The sequence below is a fragment of the Bos indicus x Bos taurus genome, chromosome X (assembly GCF_003369695.1).
Source record: "Bos indicus x Bos taurus breed Angus x Brahman F1 hybrid chromosome X, Bos_hybrid_MaternalHap_v2.0, whole genome shotgun sequence".
NCBI classification, from domain to species: Eukaryota; Metazoa; Chordata; class Mammalia; order Artiodactyla; family Bovidae; genus Bos; species Bos indicus x Bos taurus.
The window spans coordinates 145341979-145357203 of NC_040105.1; the positions used below are offsets into that span (position 1 = coordinate 145341979).

Consider the following 15225-nt stretch of genomic DNA (forward strand, 5'->3'; position numbering starts at 1 on the left):
CAATATGCTATCTAGTTTGGTCATAACTTTTCTTCCAAGAAATAAGCGTCTTTTGATTTCATGGCTGTAGTCACCATATGCAGTGATTTTGGAGCCCAAAAAAATAAAGTCTGACACTGTTTCCACTGTTTCCCCATATATCTCCCATGAAGTGATGGGACCAGATGCCATGATCTTCGTTTGCTAAATGTTGAGCTTTATGCCAACTTTTTCACTCTCCTCTTTACTTTCATCAAGAGGCTTTTGAGTTCCTTTTCACTTTCTGCCATAAGGGTGGTGTCATCTGCATATCTGAGGTTATTGATATTTCTCTCAGCAATCTTGATTCCAGCTTGTGCTTCTTCCAGCCCAGTGTTTCTCATGATGTACTCATGAGAGTGCAATCAGGGTGACAATATACAGCCTTGACGTACTCCTTTTCCCATTTGGAACCAGTCTGTTGTTCCATGTCCAGTTCAAACTGTTGTTCAGGGTGAAAGATAGTAGACAAAATCTTGCCAGTTGAAAACCACTGCTCTCACTACAGTGTCCCCAACTTCTTTGTAGCAAGGTGTTATTTCTGATTTCCACTCAAAGCTTGAGATTAAGGTAAAGAAGAAAGAAATGTCTATAGAGAGGAAAATGCTTGAGTTGGGCAAAGATGGTCAAGAGGTAGGGTATATCTGTAAGGACATAAAATATTAACCTCTTCCCTTCCCTACTTCCCATACTTCCCTCTTTCTTATTTTAAAGAAGAATCAAGAAAGGTATATTTGCACTATTAGATAGCACATATATTTGGGAACTATACTGGAATGGTTAAGAATGTGATTGCTTTAATAGTATGAATCTTTATGAAAATCCTAGCTCTGCCACTTCCAAGCTGAATGACTTTGGACAAGTTTCTTAAGCATCCTATGTCTCAGTGTCTTCATTTGTAAAATGGGGATAATAATATAGTACGTTTTCCACCAGACTGTTGTGATTCAATAATAGAAGGCAAATAAACTGCTATTAGGGAAAAACAAGGAAAACACCCCAAAAGGTAACTCCTTTTATGTAAACAACATAAAAAGGTTCTTGGAAAGTTGTTTAGGGGAATTCCTTGGGGGTCCAGTGGTTGACTCTGTGCTTCCACTACAGGCAGCAAGGGTTTGATCTCTGGTCAGGGAAATAAGATCCCGATACCAAGGCCCTTCCCACAACAAAAAGAAAGAAAGTTGTTTGACAAATTCTTTTTCTACCTTGATGTTTTTTGTTTTGGAAATTAAAAAAAAGGTACTATATCTATTTTTAGAGCTAACGTATAGAAATTTCCTGAATAATTTCTCTGATAACCTTCTGGCTTAAATGGAATTTTAGCTTTCTTATTTTTAACAGGGAAATGATTTCTTAAATTTTTAATCCAAACCTGATAATTAAAGAATAGGCTAGAACAATGGTGGAACCACCAAAGCTGCCCAAAGGACCTGTACTTATGCACCCATGCCCCCAGAACTAGAGAGCCCCAGCCACTCTGGAACCACTACAAGGATTATTAAAATCTTTTGAAGTAAGAGACAGTGCAGCAGAGGCTGGCTGGATTTTACCTAGTAAAATCATGTTAGACCTGTTTGGTTCATCTGTGATTGACTTGGCTTGTGACAAAACATTTAACTATGAGGCTAAAACTTTGACCTCTTCTAGATGACTAAGAAAAATGCAGCAATTAAATTGAAAACATCGAAGTCCAAGCTCATGTACCCCCCCTTAAATCATAACAAATTTAATATCTAAAGTCCAACTACAAAGTAGGCAGCTATGCATTTGAAGAGAAAATAAAGAAGAAAATTGATTTCAATATGCATAGAGATTTACTAGTCAGAAGTTGTGTCAAAAATATCTCCTATATTTTTCAGCCCCTACCTTAGGTATCAAGTCTAAGATCCCTTAAGAGCCATGGAAATAATGTGAAAAATGTTCTGTTCTTGTCACCCTCCCTAAATCTCCTTTACGTTTTAGCATCAATATTAACTCAACCAACTACATCAGTGCTTCAAGAAGTGTTTACTGGCAGAGAGATCTACACTGAGCCTTTGACAACTGCCTCTTGCACAGACCTTGAAACACAGAAGTTTCTTCTGTTGATGTCATAAAGAGAACCTGAGTTATTTCTGTAGCATTTGCCTCTCTTGGCAGACTGATTCAAATCTGTTCAACTTCCAGACATAGTATGCTGCTAAGTCGCTTCAGTCGTGTCCGACTCTGTGCGACCCCATAGACGGCAGCCCACCAGGCTCCTCTGTCCCTGGGATTCTCCAGGCAAGAACACTGGAGTGGGTTGCCATTTCCTTCTCCAATGCATGAAAGTGAAAAGAAAAAAGTGAAGTCGCTCAGTCATGTCCGAATCTTAACGACCCAATGGACTGCAGCCCACCAGGCTCCTCCGTCCATGGGATTTTCCAGGCAAGAGTACTGGAGTGGGGTGCCATACATAGTATAGACAGTATAAAAACTCAAGGTTTGGACTATACCTTCACAATGTCCCTGTATTTCTTTCTATATCACTCCCACACCCAATAAAGAAAAGTAAGCAGAAAATCAAAACCATCAATAATCCCATCAATCAAAATGTAACATTTTGGTAATAAATAATTTAAAACTTTTTCTATGGAGATAATGTATTAAAAAAAAGGATGTTTTCTTTTAACAAGTATTTTTCCTTATATATTATTAATATATATACATATATATTATATATTTTGAAGAACAACATGCATGCATGTATGCTAAGTTGCTTCAGTTGTGTCCAACTCTGATCCTTAAGAACAATATACTTATAGAAAAATACACAAACTGTAAGTATACAGTTGCCTGATTTTTCACAAAGTGAACATGACCATGTAATCATCACCCAGGTAAAGAAATAAAATATTACTGGCTTCCCAGTGCCACACCACCCATGCCAAAAGTAAAACACTATCCTGTCTTCTTTCATGGTTCACTACTTTTATGTTTCCGAAATTTTTATAAGTGTAATTATAGACTATTCACTTGTTTTCGTATCTGGCTTCCTTCAGGCTGTATTAGAAGATTCATCCAAATGGTTGCATGTGGCAATAATCACCCTTATTATTGTACAGAAGTCCATTGTGTGAGTATACAACGTTATTTATTCATTCCATACTTGATGAACATTTGGAATATTTCCAATTCTTGGTTCTTATGAATAATGCTGCTTCTGAGTATTCTTGTACATATATTTGATGTATTTACGTTCATGTTTCTCTTAACACACTTAAAAATGCAATTGCTGAGTCATAGGCTATATATTAGCCATTTTCCAAAGTTGTTGTATAAGTTTACACTCCCACCAGCAGTTCATGGAATCCTAGTCATTTCACATCCTCACCAAAACTTATTATCTCTCTTTTCCATTTTAGCCATGCAAACAGATGCATATTTGTGTCTCACCCTGTTTTCAACTTGCAGTTCTTTGATATTGATGATATTTGATGATGCTGAGTAGCTTTTCATAAATTCACTGGTTATCCTTTTCTGTGAGGTGTCTAATCAAGTATTTTACCCTTTTGTCTATTGTGCTATCTGTCATTGTTAATGTGTAGAATTCTTTATATATTCTGGTTACACCAATTCTTTAGATATTCTGGTTACATCTCCCAATCTGTAGCTTGTTTTTTCATCCTTTTAATGATGATTTTCATTAACACCAATTTTACTGCATCTTTGGTAGTTTTTTGTGTCCTGTTTAAGAAATCTTTGCCCAAAGTCAGAAAGATATTGTCCTATTTTTGCTAGAAACTTTACTGCTTTATCTTTCTCATTTAGATCGGCAGTCCATCTGGAATTGATTTGTATATGGTGATATACAGAGGTTAGAGTTCCTATTTTTTCTGTGTGTAATGAAATAAGCTATGAATCTAGCACCATTTTTTGAGGTCATCTTTCCCTGTTACACTGCAGTACCACTTTTGTCATACGTCAAGTAACTTTATATATATGCAAATCGGTTTCGAAACTCTCTATTCTGCTCCATTCTTCTATTTATCTAATTTTGTGCCAACATCATGCTATCTTAACTCTTTTTTTAATTTAAATTTATTTATTTTAATTAGAGCCTAATTACTTTACAATATTGTATTGGTTTTGCCGTACATCAACATGAATCCGCCACAGGTGTACACATGCTCCCCATCCTGAACCCCCCTCCCGCCTCCCTCCCTGTACCATCCCTCTGGGTCATCCCAGTGCACCAGTCCCAAGCATCCTGTATCCTGCATCGAACCTGGACTGGCGATTCGTTTCTTATATGATATTATACCTGTTTCAATGCCATTCTCCCAAATCATCCCACCCTGTCCCTCTCCCACAGAGTCCAAAAGGCTGTTCTATACATCAGTGTCTCTTTTGCTGTCTTGCATACAGGGTTATCATAACCATCATTCTAAATTCCATATATATGCATTAGTATACTGTATTGGTGTTTTTCTTTCTGGCTTACTTCACTCTGTATAATAGGCTCCAGTTTCATCCACCTCATTAGAACTGATTCAAATGTATTCTTTTTAATGGCTGAGTAATACTCCATTGTGTATATGTACCACAGCTTTATTATCCATTCATCTGCTGATGGACATCTAGGTTGTTTCCATGTTCTGGCTATTATAAACAGTGCTATGATGAACATTGGGGTACACATCTCTTTCAATTCTGGTTTCCTCGGTGTGTATGCTCAGGAGTATCTTAACTCTTGTAACTTTATAATATCTTGTTATCAGGCAGTCTATGTCCTCTATCTTTATTCTCTTTGTCTTGATTATTCTTGGTCATTTCTATTTTCATAAAAACTTTAGAATAAGCATTTCAATTTCCACAAAAACACCTGCTGCAGTTTTTGTTAAGACTGCTACAGAATTTATAGGTCAGTTTGGAAAAATTGTTACAATAGTGTCTTACAAACTATGTGCATGACATATACCTCCATTTATTTAGGTCTTTTTAATATCTCTTGGTGACTCTTTGTAGTTTACTATGCATTGATCTGTCATAGATTTTGTTTGATTTTTCCTAGATATGTGCTATTTTATGGTATTTTAAATATTCATTTTCTATGATTGTTTCTGGCATATAAACAGAGTTGCATGTTTGATCTTGTGGTATGACATTTAATAATTCACTTACTAATTGCAATAGCTTGCTTACAGAGTCTTTTAGATTCTCTACATATACAATCTCATCTGTGAATATTGACAGTTTTATTTCTTTCTTTCCAGTCCTTACACCATTTTTTCCCTGTTTTGTTGCATTGGCTAAGACTTTTGGTACAATGTTAAATGTGCATCTGTGTCTCATCCACAATCTTGGTGTGTACTAGGGCAAGAGCCTTTCAATATTTTATGTTAAACATGTTTCCTGTAGGCTTTTGATATATCCTCCTTATCAGACTAAACAATTTCTCTTCTATTCCTAGTTTTCCATAGGTTTTATTATTTTTTTTAGTCTTGAATGGACTTTATCAAATGTTGTGTGAGATAAAATATTAATTTCATCTTGATTCTGTTGCTGCTAATTACATCCATTGATTTAAAAGTGTTAAACCACTTTTGCATTTCTGAAATAAAATTAACCTATTTAGGATATGGGCTACCCTGGTGGCTTAGGGGTAAAGAATCCACCTGCAGTGCAGGAGACACAGGTTCAATCCCTGGGTATAAAAGATCCCCTGGAGAAGGAAATAGCAACCCACTCCAGTATTCTTGCCTGGGAAATGCCATGGACAGAGGAGCCTGGTGGGCTACAGTCCATGGGGTCGCAAAGAGTTGGACATGACTTAGTGACTGAACACGACAATTTGGGATATATTATCTTTTTAAATATAGCACTGTATTTTATTTGGTAATGTTAGGATTTTCAATAATAAAAAATTTTATATGTTGTGAGTATATGACCATGTCAATAAATATGGGTCTATTTTTATCCGTTTTAATGACTGAATTTGTTCCCATATTGATGTACCATAACGAAAGTTGTTTACAAAATTTTGCCATCATAAACAGCACTGTGCTTAACACCCTTGATCATACATATGTTACTCAAAGTTTTCCAAAGTACTAAGTAGCACTGCCTTCTTGGTGCTATTTGCACTCAGCAGTAATTTTATAAGTATCAATCATCAAGAGTTAGAACTCAGATTTCCTGCTTGCTTTCTACAGGTTTCTTGGATAGCAGAAGCTCCCTAAAGTATAATCTTGGGCTTGCTTGGCCCTGGCTAAAGATTGATATCTATTCAAAGGAAAAAAGACCTGGGAAGTGAAAAATCTAAACACCTTAGTATTAAAACATGGGAATATACTTTATGACACAATTCAATATGGTCTCAGAAAACTCAAGTAAGTAATGACAAGACCAAGGCTAATGACCTTAGAGACACTGGATTCACATATCAATTACCAGCTGTGTAATCTTAGGCAAATTAGTGCTTGCTGTAACCAGGAGTTTCTTCACCAATAAAAGAGAAATATATTAATAGTAGAGGATTGTTAAGATATTTACTTATTTATAAGAAGCTCATACTACAGCATTATTTTACAGAGTTGGCATTCAGTAAATATCAGTTCTTTTAGTTTCTCTTTAGTTAAGAGGCTGTTTTAAAAAAGAAAAGGATTTGCTAGTTTTTCTTTGTAAAGGCTCAGGGGAAAAAATCTCTTTTCCACAGGATCTCCCCTTAAACTTTAATACATGTAAATAAATAGAACACTTCTTATACTTGAAAACTGCTTGGTGAAAAAAAACACTATACTATTAATGATATCATTTATTTTGTATCGTCATCAAAATGCCCCTGTAAATGTCTTCTCTATATGACTTAAACTTGTCATGCAAGCCAGGGTGAAGTCTTAGTTCAGAGATGACTAATTAGGATCAGATTAGGTACTTCTTAGTTATGAAATAGTTGAGTCACACTCTCAGTCTACATCTTTTTATCTGAGGGTGGTGACATAAAATTTGCAGAAAGCACTTGGGGTATGATGCATTGCTTAATTATTTAAACTTACTGACACTTATGCCAGAGATACCTGATCCCTAAGTCTGTAATGCAATGACCAGATTGTGTTTCCACTCTTGGTTCTAGTTTTATCCTCTGGAGCTACTACAAGAGTTAGTGGAAATCTTATTTATGTGAAAGTCCTTCAACTATTTAAAGTCAGTACTTGGGGGAGGGATAAATTAGCAATATTGGATTAATAGATATAAACTACTATACAAAATATAGATAAGCAACAAGGACTTTATAGCACAGGGAAATATATTCACTATCTTGTCATAACCTATAATGGAAAAGAATCACAAACATATATATATATATATAGCTGAGGGCTTCCCAGGTGGTGTTAGTGGTAAAGAACCTACCCACCAATGCAGGAGATGCAAGAGATAAGGATTGAATCCCTGAGTCAGGAAGTTCCCCTGGAGGACAGCATGGCAGCCCACTCCAGTATTCTTGCCTGGAGAATCCCATGGACAGAGGAGCCTGGCAGGCTACAGTCCATAGGGCCACAAAGAATTGGGTCAGACACGATTAAGGTGACTGAGCACACATGCATATAGAGCTGAATCACTTTGGTGTATACTTTAAACTAACACAGTATTGTAAATCAACTATATTTCAATACAAGATAAAAAAAGGAACCTATGAAAATCTGAATAAAATATTACTTACCTAACAATAATGTAAAAAATATAAAGTCAACGTTCATTTCTCAGTGCACTTTTCAATAAGGATTATTATATAAACCAGTTTATAAAAGAACAATAAATTTATAAAAGTACAAGCAGAATCAATTTTCCAGAAATAATTCATGATATCTGGTCCTACAGGATGGGACATTTCCAACATTTACCAAACAATCCAAATCAATACTCCTGTAAAATAAGTAATTAGTTTTAAAAAATCATGATAAAGTTGAACTTTTGTTTATATCTTTTTGTATAGTATCAACATTTGAATATCTGTACAATTTTAAAACTTCTTAATAAATGCTGACTTTTCAAAATGTTGAACTGACATTTCAGGGATAGGAAAGGAGAGGTTATAAATGCCCTTTTCTCTGTCTATGTTATTTTTGTTACAGAGTAAGGAATGATTCCCTGGTGGCTCAGATGGTAAAGAGTCTGCTTGCAATATGGGATACCTGGGTTCAATCCCTGGGTCAGGAAGATCCCCTGGAGAAGGAAATGGCAACCCACTCCATTATTCTTGCCTGGAAAATCCCATGGACAGAGGAGCCTGGCAGGTTACAGTCCGTGGGGTTGCAAAGAGTTGGACACAACTGAGAGACTTCACTGCTGACAGCTGAAAGAACAGTCCAGGCTGTAAGAAAACTGCTGAAATACCATTGATGCTGGAAATTACTCTTCTCTAAGCCAAAAAATATCAGCGCTCCCTAGGTGGCATTCACTAGTGGTAAAGAACCCGACTGACAATGCAGGAGATGTGAGAGATGCAGGTTCGATCCCTGGGTTGGGAAGATACCCTAGAGTTAGGCACAGCAACCCACTCCAGTATTCTTGCCTGGAGAATCCCATGGACAGAGGAGCTGGGTGGGTTATGGTCCATAGGGTCACAAAGGAATACGACTGAAGCAACTTCTGGCACAGGCGCATAAGGCGAAGATGTTAAAGCTCAAATTTAGTTCAGTTCAGTCGCTCAGTCATGTCTGACTCTTTGCAACCCCATGGACTGCAGCACGCCAGGCTTCCCTGTCCATCACCAACTGCCAGAGTTTAATCAAACTCATGTCCATTGAGTCGGTGATGTCATCCAACCATCTCATCCTCTGTCATCCTTTCTCCTCCCACCTTCAATCTTTCCCAGTATCAGAGTCTTTTCAAATGAGTCAATCCTTTGCATCAGGTGGCCAAAGTATTGGAGTTTCAGCATCAGTCTTTCCAGTGAATACTCAGGATTGATCTCCTTTAGGATGGACTGGTTGGATCTCCTTGCAGTCCAAGGGACTCTCAAGAGTCTTCTCCAACACCACAGTTCAAAAGCATCAATTCTTCAGTGCTCAGCTTTCTTTATAGTCCAACTCTCACATCCCTACATGACTACCATAGCTTTGACTAGAGGTACATTTGTTGGCAAAGTAATGTCTCTGCTTTTTAATATGCAGTCTAGGTTGGTCATAACTTTTCTTCCCAGGAGCAAGTGTCTTTTAATTTCATGGCTGCAGTGACCATCTGCAGTGATTTTGGAGCCCACAAAAATAAAGTCTGTCACTTCATTGTTGCCATGAAGTGATGGGACCGGATGCCATGATCTTAAAGCTAAAAAGAGACCTTTAAAAACCACTGGTTCAGCTATCTCTCTTATCTTACTGGTGAGAAAGCCTAGCCACAGGGAAAGAAAAGGGATTTAAGGTTATTCGACCAAATTCAATGTGAATTTAGTGCTATTTCTACCATTCTTTGTGGCTTTCTCTTGATAAGAAAAGTGGTGTTATGAAATCCCTAAGAATTTGAAGGTTTTATATTTCAGTAAAGATACAGATAGCCAGACTTGACTTGTATGGTCTGGCTTTTGGTGACAACTATATGGTGGATCATCCTATAAGTAGCTTGGACTTCAAGATTCCTGGGTAAAGAACTGTAGGGAAGGACAGCATATATGAACTTTCACACCACTAGTCAAGCCTGACTACAATGTTAACTCATGCATGCTTCCCTTTGCAAGGCTCCCTGGGGTATTAAAAACCACTTTCCCAGAGAGCTGACTTACAGATGTACTGGTTATTCTCCTTCTGCGCCACCTTCCCAAATTCCCTAAACTCCTTTCTCTGCCCCACATAGTTGTACTAGCAGTAGCTGTGTTCCCTTGTGACTCCAGTTCGTGCCTGGTGCTCCTCCACCCCCTCTGCAGATCCCAGCTCTCCCTGGCCTGAGGGGTGAGAGCTTCCCACTGTTAGTCACTGGGTACCTCACTATCCCTTCTTTGTTCCCTTAACCCTGTCTACACCTCTGATATAGACCTTTCATTACATTTCATTCAGAATCCAGACTGAGTATATGTTCCATTTCTTGCTGGAATCCCAACTGATACACAAACCTCTCTACCTCTTTTCCATAAAATACCTCAAATTGTAGTGAGGTTTTAGGTTGCATCCCTTAGGAAAATAAAAACAGGCACACTGTGACCCACACAGAAAGTTGGCCTCTTTTGTAGAAATCACTAGCTATCCCTATTTGCTAGTGGCAGAAAATAAACATCAAATATTAATTTAAAAAAATCTGTAAACAACAGACAGCACCAGTTCTGCACATTTTAACAACAGGCTTCCATTTTAAGAGGGTTTGATTATAATGCAACAATTTAAATGTCTCATCAAAACTCATTAAAGTACAATGCATCTGTGTAGCTACTTCCATCAAGAACCATTTTTAGACAATAACTGGCAAAATATTTTTTTTAATGAAAAATAGCCATAATATTCCCCAAAGTGCTCCTACTTCTCTAGGAACTTTGGAGTATCTATTTCCCACATGCTTTAGTCTCATGGAGGGATAAGGAGAGACCTGAGTATCAACCCAAAGTTAATCAAGGCCAAAGAGAGAATAATTTACTTCTTCTGGACATTAGGAACTTAATATAGCTATTTTGCTACAAGAGCTAAGGCAACAATTACACACCCGCATACAAACAAACATTCATCAAGTTCCATTAAGGATGTTCTACACACTTTTTCTCCACTCTGAAGCTTTTTGTTTTTTAGTGACATGTCTCAGCAAAAGCCCTTGTCACACAATCATGGACTTTCTGATTTGGATATTGTAGAGACCAGTCCTCTAATCAATTCATAGATACCCTCCACAAATCATGCCTGACACCCTCAACACCTTGTAATTGCTTCAAATCTTCTTCATGGGCTTTCTTCCAAAGCACTATAACAGTTTCTTAACCCATAAAGTCACTTTCCTGAGTTTAAAAAGCAAAAAAAAAGCAAAAACCCCTTTAATACAAGGTCAGCCTGAACTAATGCTACAGATACATTTCTGAGTATATTCAAATTCCAGGGAATTAATACCTTCATTCATTAAACAAATATTTATTCAGTATTTTATAGACAAGGCAGTGTTCTAAGCATTGAAGACACAGCACAGTTAATAACACAGACAACAATCCTTGCCCTCACGGAACTTACATTCTAGGTGGGGGAAGACTGGCATAAAATAAAATGAACAAGCTATATCAGTCATTAAAATGTGATGAATCCTAGGAAGATAACATAGAGCAGGGGAGAGTCAGAGGGAAAGCCAAGACGAGATAAAATTATAAAAGACAGAATGAACCAGGTAGATATCTCAGTGTTCTAAGTGAAGAGAATAGTAGGTGCCAAGATTCTAAAGCAAAGTTATTCCTGGGAAATCCAAAGAAAAGCATAGAGCAGTGGTCCCCAAACTTTTTGGCACCAGGGCCCAGTTTTGTGGAAGATCATTTTTCCATGAACCTGGGTATGTGGGAGATGGTTTTAGGATGACTCAAGTGCACATTTATTGTGCACTTTATTTCTATTATTGTTATATCAGCTCCCCCTCAGATCATCAGAGATAGGTCCCAGAGATTGGGGATCCCTAGCACAGAGTCCAGTGTGGCTGGGCAAAGTGAACAAGGGAAGGGAGTAGGGGAGATACAATTAAAGAAGTAGTGAAGTTGGAAGACATATATAAGGCATTGTAGACATTGTAATGACTTTGACTTTCACTTTAAATGAGATGAGAAGCTACTAAAGGGTTGTGAGAAGTGACGTGGTCTGATTTAATGTTTTAAAAAGATCACTCAGGAAGTTGTGTGGAGAACAAGTTATATTGTATTATATGAGTTAAAATATTATTATAATAACTCAGCCAAGAGTTATTATAGTGGACCAGGGAGGCAGCAGTAGAAGCAGTGAGAAGTAGTCAGATTCTGGATGCATTTTAAGGGAAGAGTTGATATGATTTCTAACAGATTGGCTGTGAAATGTTTAGTGAAAGAAATAGGTTAAAGCTTCATGACTAGAAAAATGGAGGTGCTATTAATTGAGATGGGAAAAATTGTGGGAGGAACAAGACTAGCAGAGGTAGGAATGGAAGATCATGAATTTGGTTTTTGATATGTTGACTCTGAGATGCCTATTGTAGATCCAAGTGGAGGCCTTGAGTAGGCCATTGGATATATTTGGGGTTGGAGTTTTGTGGAGAGATCTGGGACTGAGATAAACTTAGAAGCTAGCAAAAGATAAATGAAATTTAAAGCTATGATGAGGGATTAGATCACCAATAAAGTGAGAATAGAGGAGATAAAAGATATGAGGACAGAGCCACTGAAAAGTAGAGTATCACTTCAATGTTGAGAGACAGGATAGATGGGAAAGAACCAATAAGAAAAATGAAGTAGAAGCAACTTTTACAGGGAAATAATATCAGAAAAGGGTGGTGTTCTGGAAGCCCATGTAAAGAGTATTCCAAGGAAAGGTAGTGATCAGCTGATCGATGCTGCTGATAGCCAAGTGAGATGAATGATAAAAAAATGGCTATTGCTTTTCAACTGTGGAGGTCATTAGCATTCTGACGAGAATAATTTCAGTTCATGGTAGCAACAAAAACCTGATTAGAGTTGGTTTATAAGAGGAGGAGACCAAAAGAAATGGAAATAATGAATATTGGCAACTCTTTCCAAGACTGGAACTGACTCACTGGAAAAGATCCTGATGCTGGGAAAGATTGAAGGCAAAAGGTGAAGGGGATGCCAGGGAGGAGACGGTTGGATGGCATCACCAACTCAACAGACATGAGTTTGAGCAAACTCTGGGAGATAGTAGAGAACAGAGGAGCCTGGTGTTCTGCAGTCCGTGGGGTGACAAAGAGTCAGACATAACTTAGGACTGAATGACAACAACAACAACAACAACATATACCTTGCTGTGCTTAGTCACTCAGTCGTGTTCAACTCTTTGCAATCCCATGGACTGGAGCCCGCCAGGCTCCTCTGTCCATGAGATTCTCTAGGCAGGAATACTGGAGTGGGTTGCCACTTTCTTCTCCAAGGGTTCTTTTCAACCCAGGGCTCAAACCCAGGTCTCCCACATTGCAGGCAGATTCTTTACCATCTGAGCCACCGGGGATACCTTGAGAAACTACTATTAAAAAGCTACACTTATTTTGGAGAAATGTCTATTTAGTTCTTTGGCCCATTTTTTGATTGGGTCGTTTATTTTTCTGGAGTTGAGCTGTAGGAGTTGCTTGTATATTTTTGAGATTAGTTGTTTGTCGGTTGCTTCATTTGCTATTATTTTCTCCCATTCTGAAGGCTGCCTTTTCACCTTGCTAATAGTTTCCTTTGATGTGCAGAAGCTTTTAAGGTTAATTAGGTCCCATTTGTTTATTTTTGCTTTTATTTCCAATATTCTGGGAGGTGGGTCATAGAGGATCCTGCTGTGATGTATGTCGGAGAGTGTTTTGCCTATGTTCTCCTCTAGGAGTTTTATAGTTTCTGGTCTTATGTTTAGATCTTTAATCCATTTTGAGTTTATTTTTGTGTATGGTGTTAGAAAGTGGTCCAGTTTCATTCTTTTACAAGTGGTTGACCAGATTTCCCAGCACCACTTGTTAAAGAGATTGTCTTTAATCCATTGTATATTCTTGCCTCCTTTGTCAAAGATAAGGTGTCCATATGTGCGTGGATTTATCTCTGGGCTTTCTATTTTATTCCATTGATCAATATTTCTGTCTTTGTGCCAGTACCATACTGTCTTGATAACTGTGGCTTTGTAGTAGAGCCTAAATAGACATTTCTCCAAAAAAGACATACAGATGGCTAACAAACACATGAAAAGATGCTCAACATCACTCATTATCAGAGAAATGCAAATCAAAACCACTATGAGGTACCATTTCACACCAGTCAGAATGGCTGCGATCCAAAAGTCTACAAATAATAAATGCTGGAGAGGGTGTGGAGAAAAGGGAACCCTCTTACACTGTTGGTGGGAATGCAAACTAGTACAGCCACTATGGAGAACAGTTTGGAGATTCCTTAAAAAACTGGAAATAGAACTGCCTTATGATCCAGCAACCCCACTGCTGGGCATACACACTGAGGAAACCAGAAGGGAAAGAGACACGTGTACCCCAATGTTCATCGCAGCACTGTTTATAATAGCCAGGACATGGAAGCAACCTAGATGTCCATCAGCAGATGAATGGATAAGAAAGCTGTGGTACATATACACAATGGAGTATTACTCAGCCATTAAAAAGAATACATTTGAATCAGTTCTAATGAGGTGGATGAAACTGGAGCCTATTATACAGAGTGAAGTAAGCCAGAAGGAAAAACATAAATACAGTATACTAACGCACATATATGGAATTTAGAAAGATGGTAACAATAACCCTGTGTACGAGACAGCAAAAGAGACACTGATGTATAGAACAGTCTTATGGACTCTGTGGGAGAGGGAGAGGGTGGGAAGATTTGGGAGAATGGCAATGAAACATGTAAAATATCATGTAGGAAACGAGTTGCCAGTCCAGGTTCGATGCATGATGCTGGATGCTTGGGGCTGGTGCACTGGGACGGCCCAGAGGGATGGTATGGGGAGGGAGGAGGGAGGAGGGTTCGGGATGGGGAACACATGTATACCTATGGCGGATTCATTTTGATATTTGGCAAAACTAATACAATTATGTAAAGTTTAAAAATAAAATAAAATTGGAATAATAAAAAAAAAAAGCTACACTTATACAAAGATAAAACAATAGATACATCAAAATGGAATTCTAAAAGTGTTGATGCAACACATAGGAAGATGGGGGGGTGCAGACAGAGAAATGAAAACAAAGAGAAAAAAACAGAAAATAAAATGGCATATTTAAATCTTATCAAATCAATAATTGCATACATTGTAAAGACTAATGACACCAATTAGAAGACAAAGATTGGTAAAGTGGATTAAAAAAAGAACCAAATTTTATGCTGTTTATGAGAAACTCACTTCAAAGGCAATGTTATATGTGGGTTTAAATGAAAAGGATAGAAAAAGATATCTTACAAACATTAATCAAAGAAGCAAGATTGGTTATAATATCAAGGTAGAGTGTACTTAGGGGGCTTTCCAGATGATGCAGTGGTAAAGAATTCACCTGCCAATGCAGGAGATGCAGGTTTGATCTCTGGGTTGGGAAGATCCCCTGGAGAAAGAAAAGACA

General features: G+C 37.8%; 1 protein-coding gene across 7 annotated transcripts in view; it reads right to left on the reverse strand.

Annotated features, from left to right (window-relative positions):
* Positions 1-15225, reverse strand: part of SLC6A14 (solute carrier family 6 member 14) — a 436539-nt gene that overhangs the window by 55133 nt on the left and 366181 nt on the right. The gene's annotated exons all lie outside the window — the stretch shown is intronic.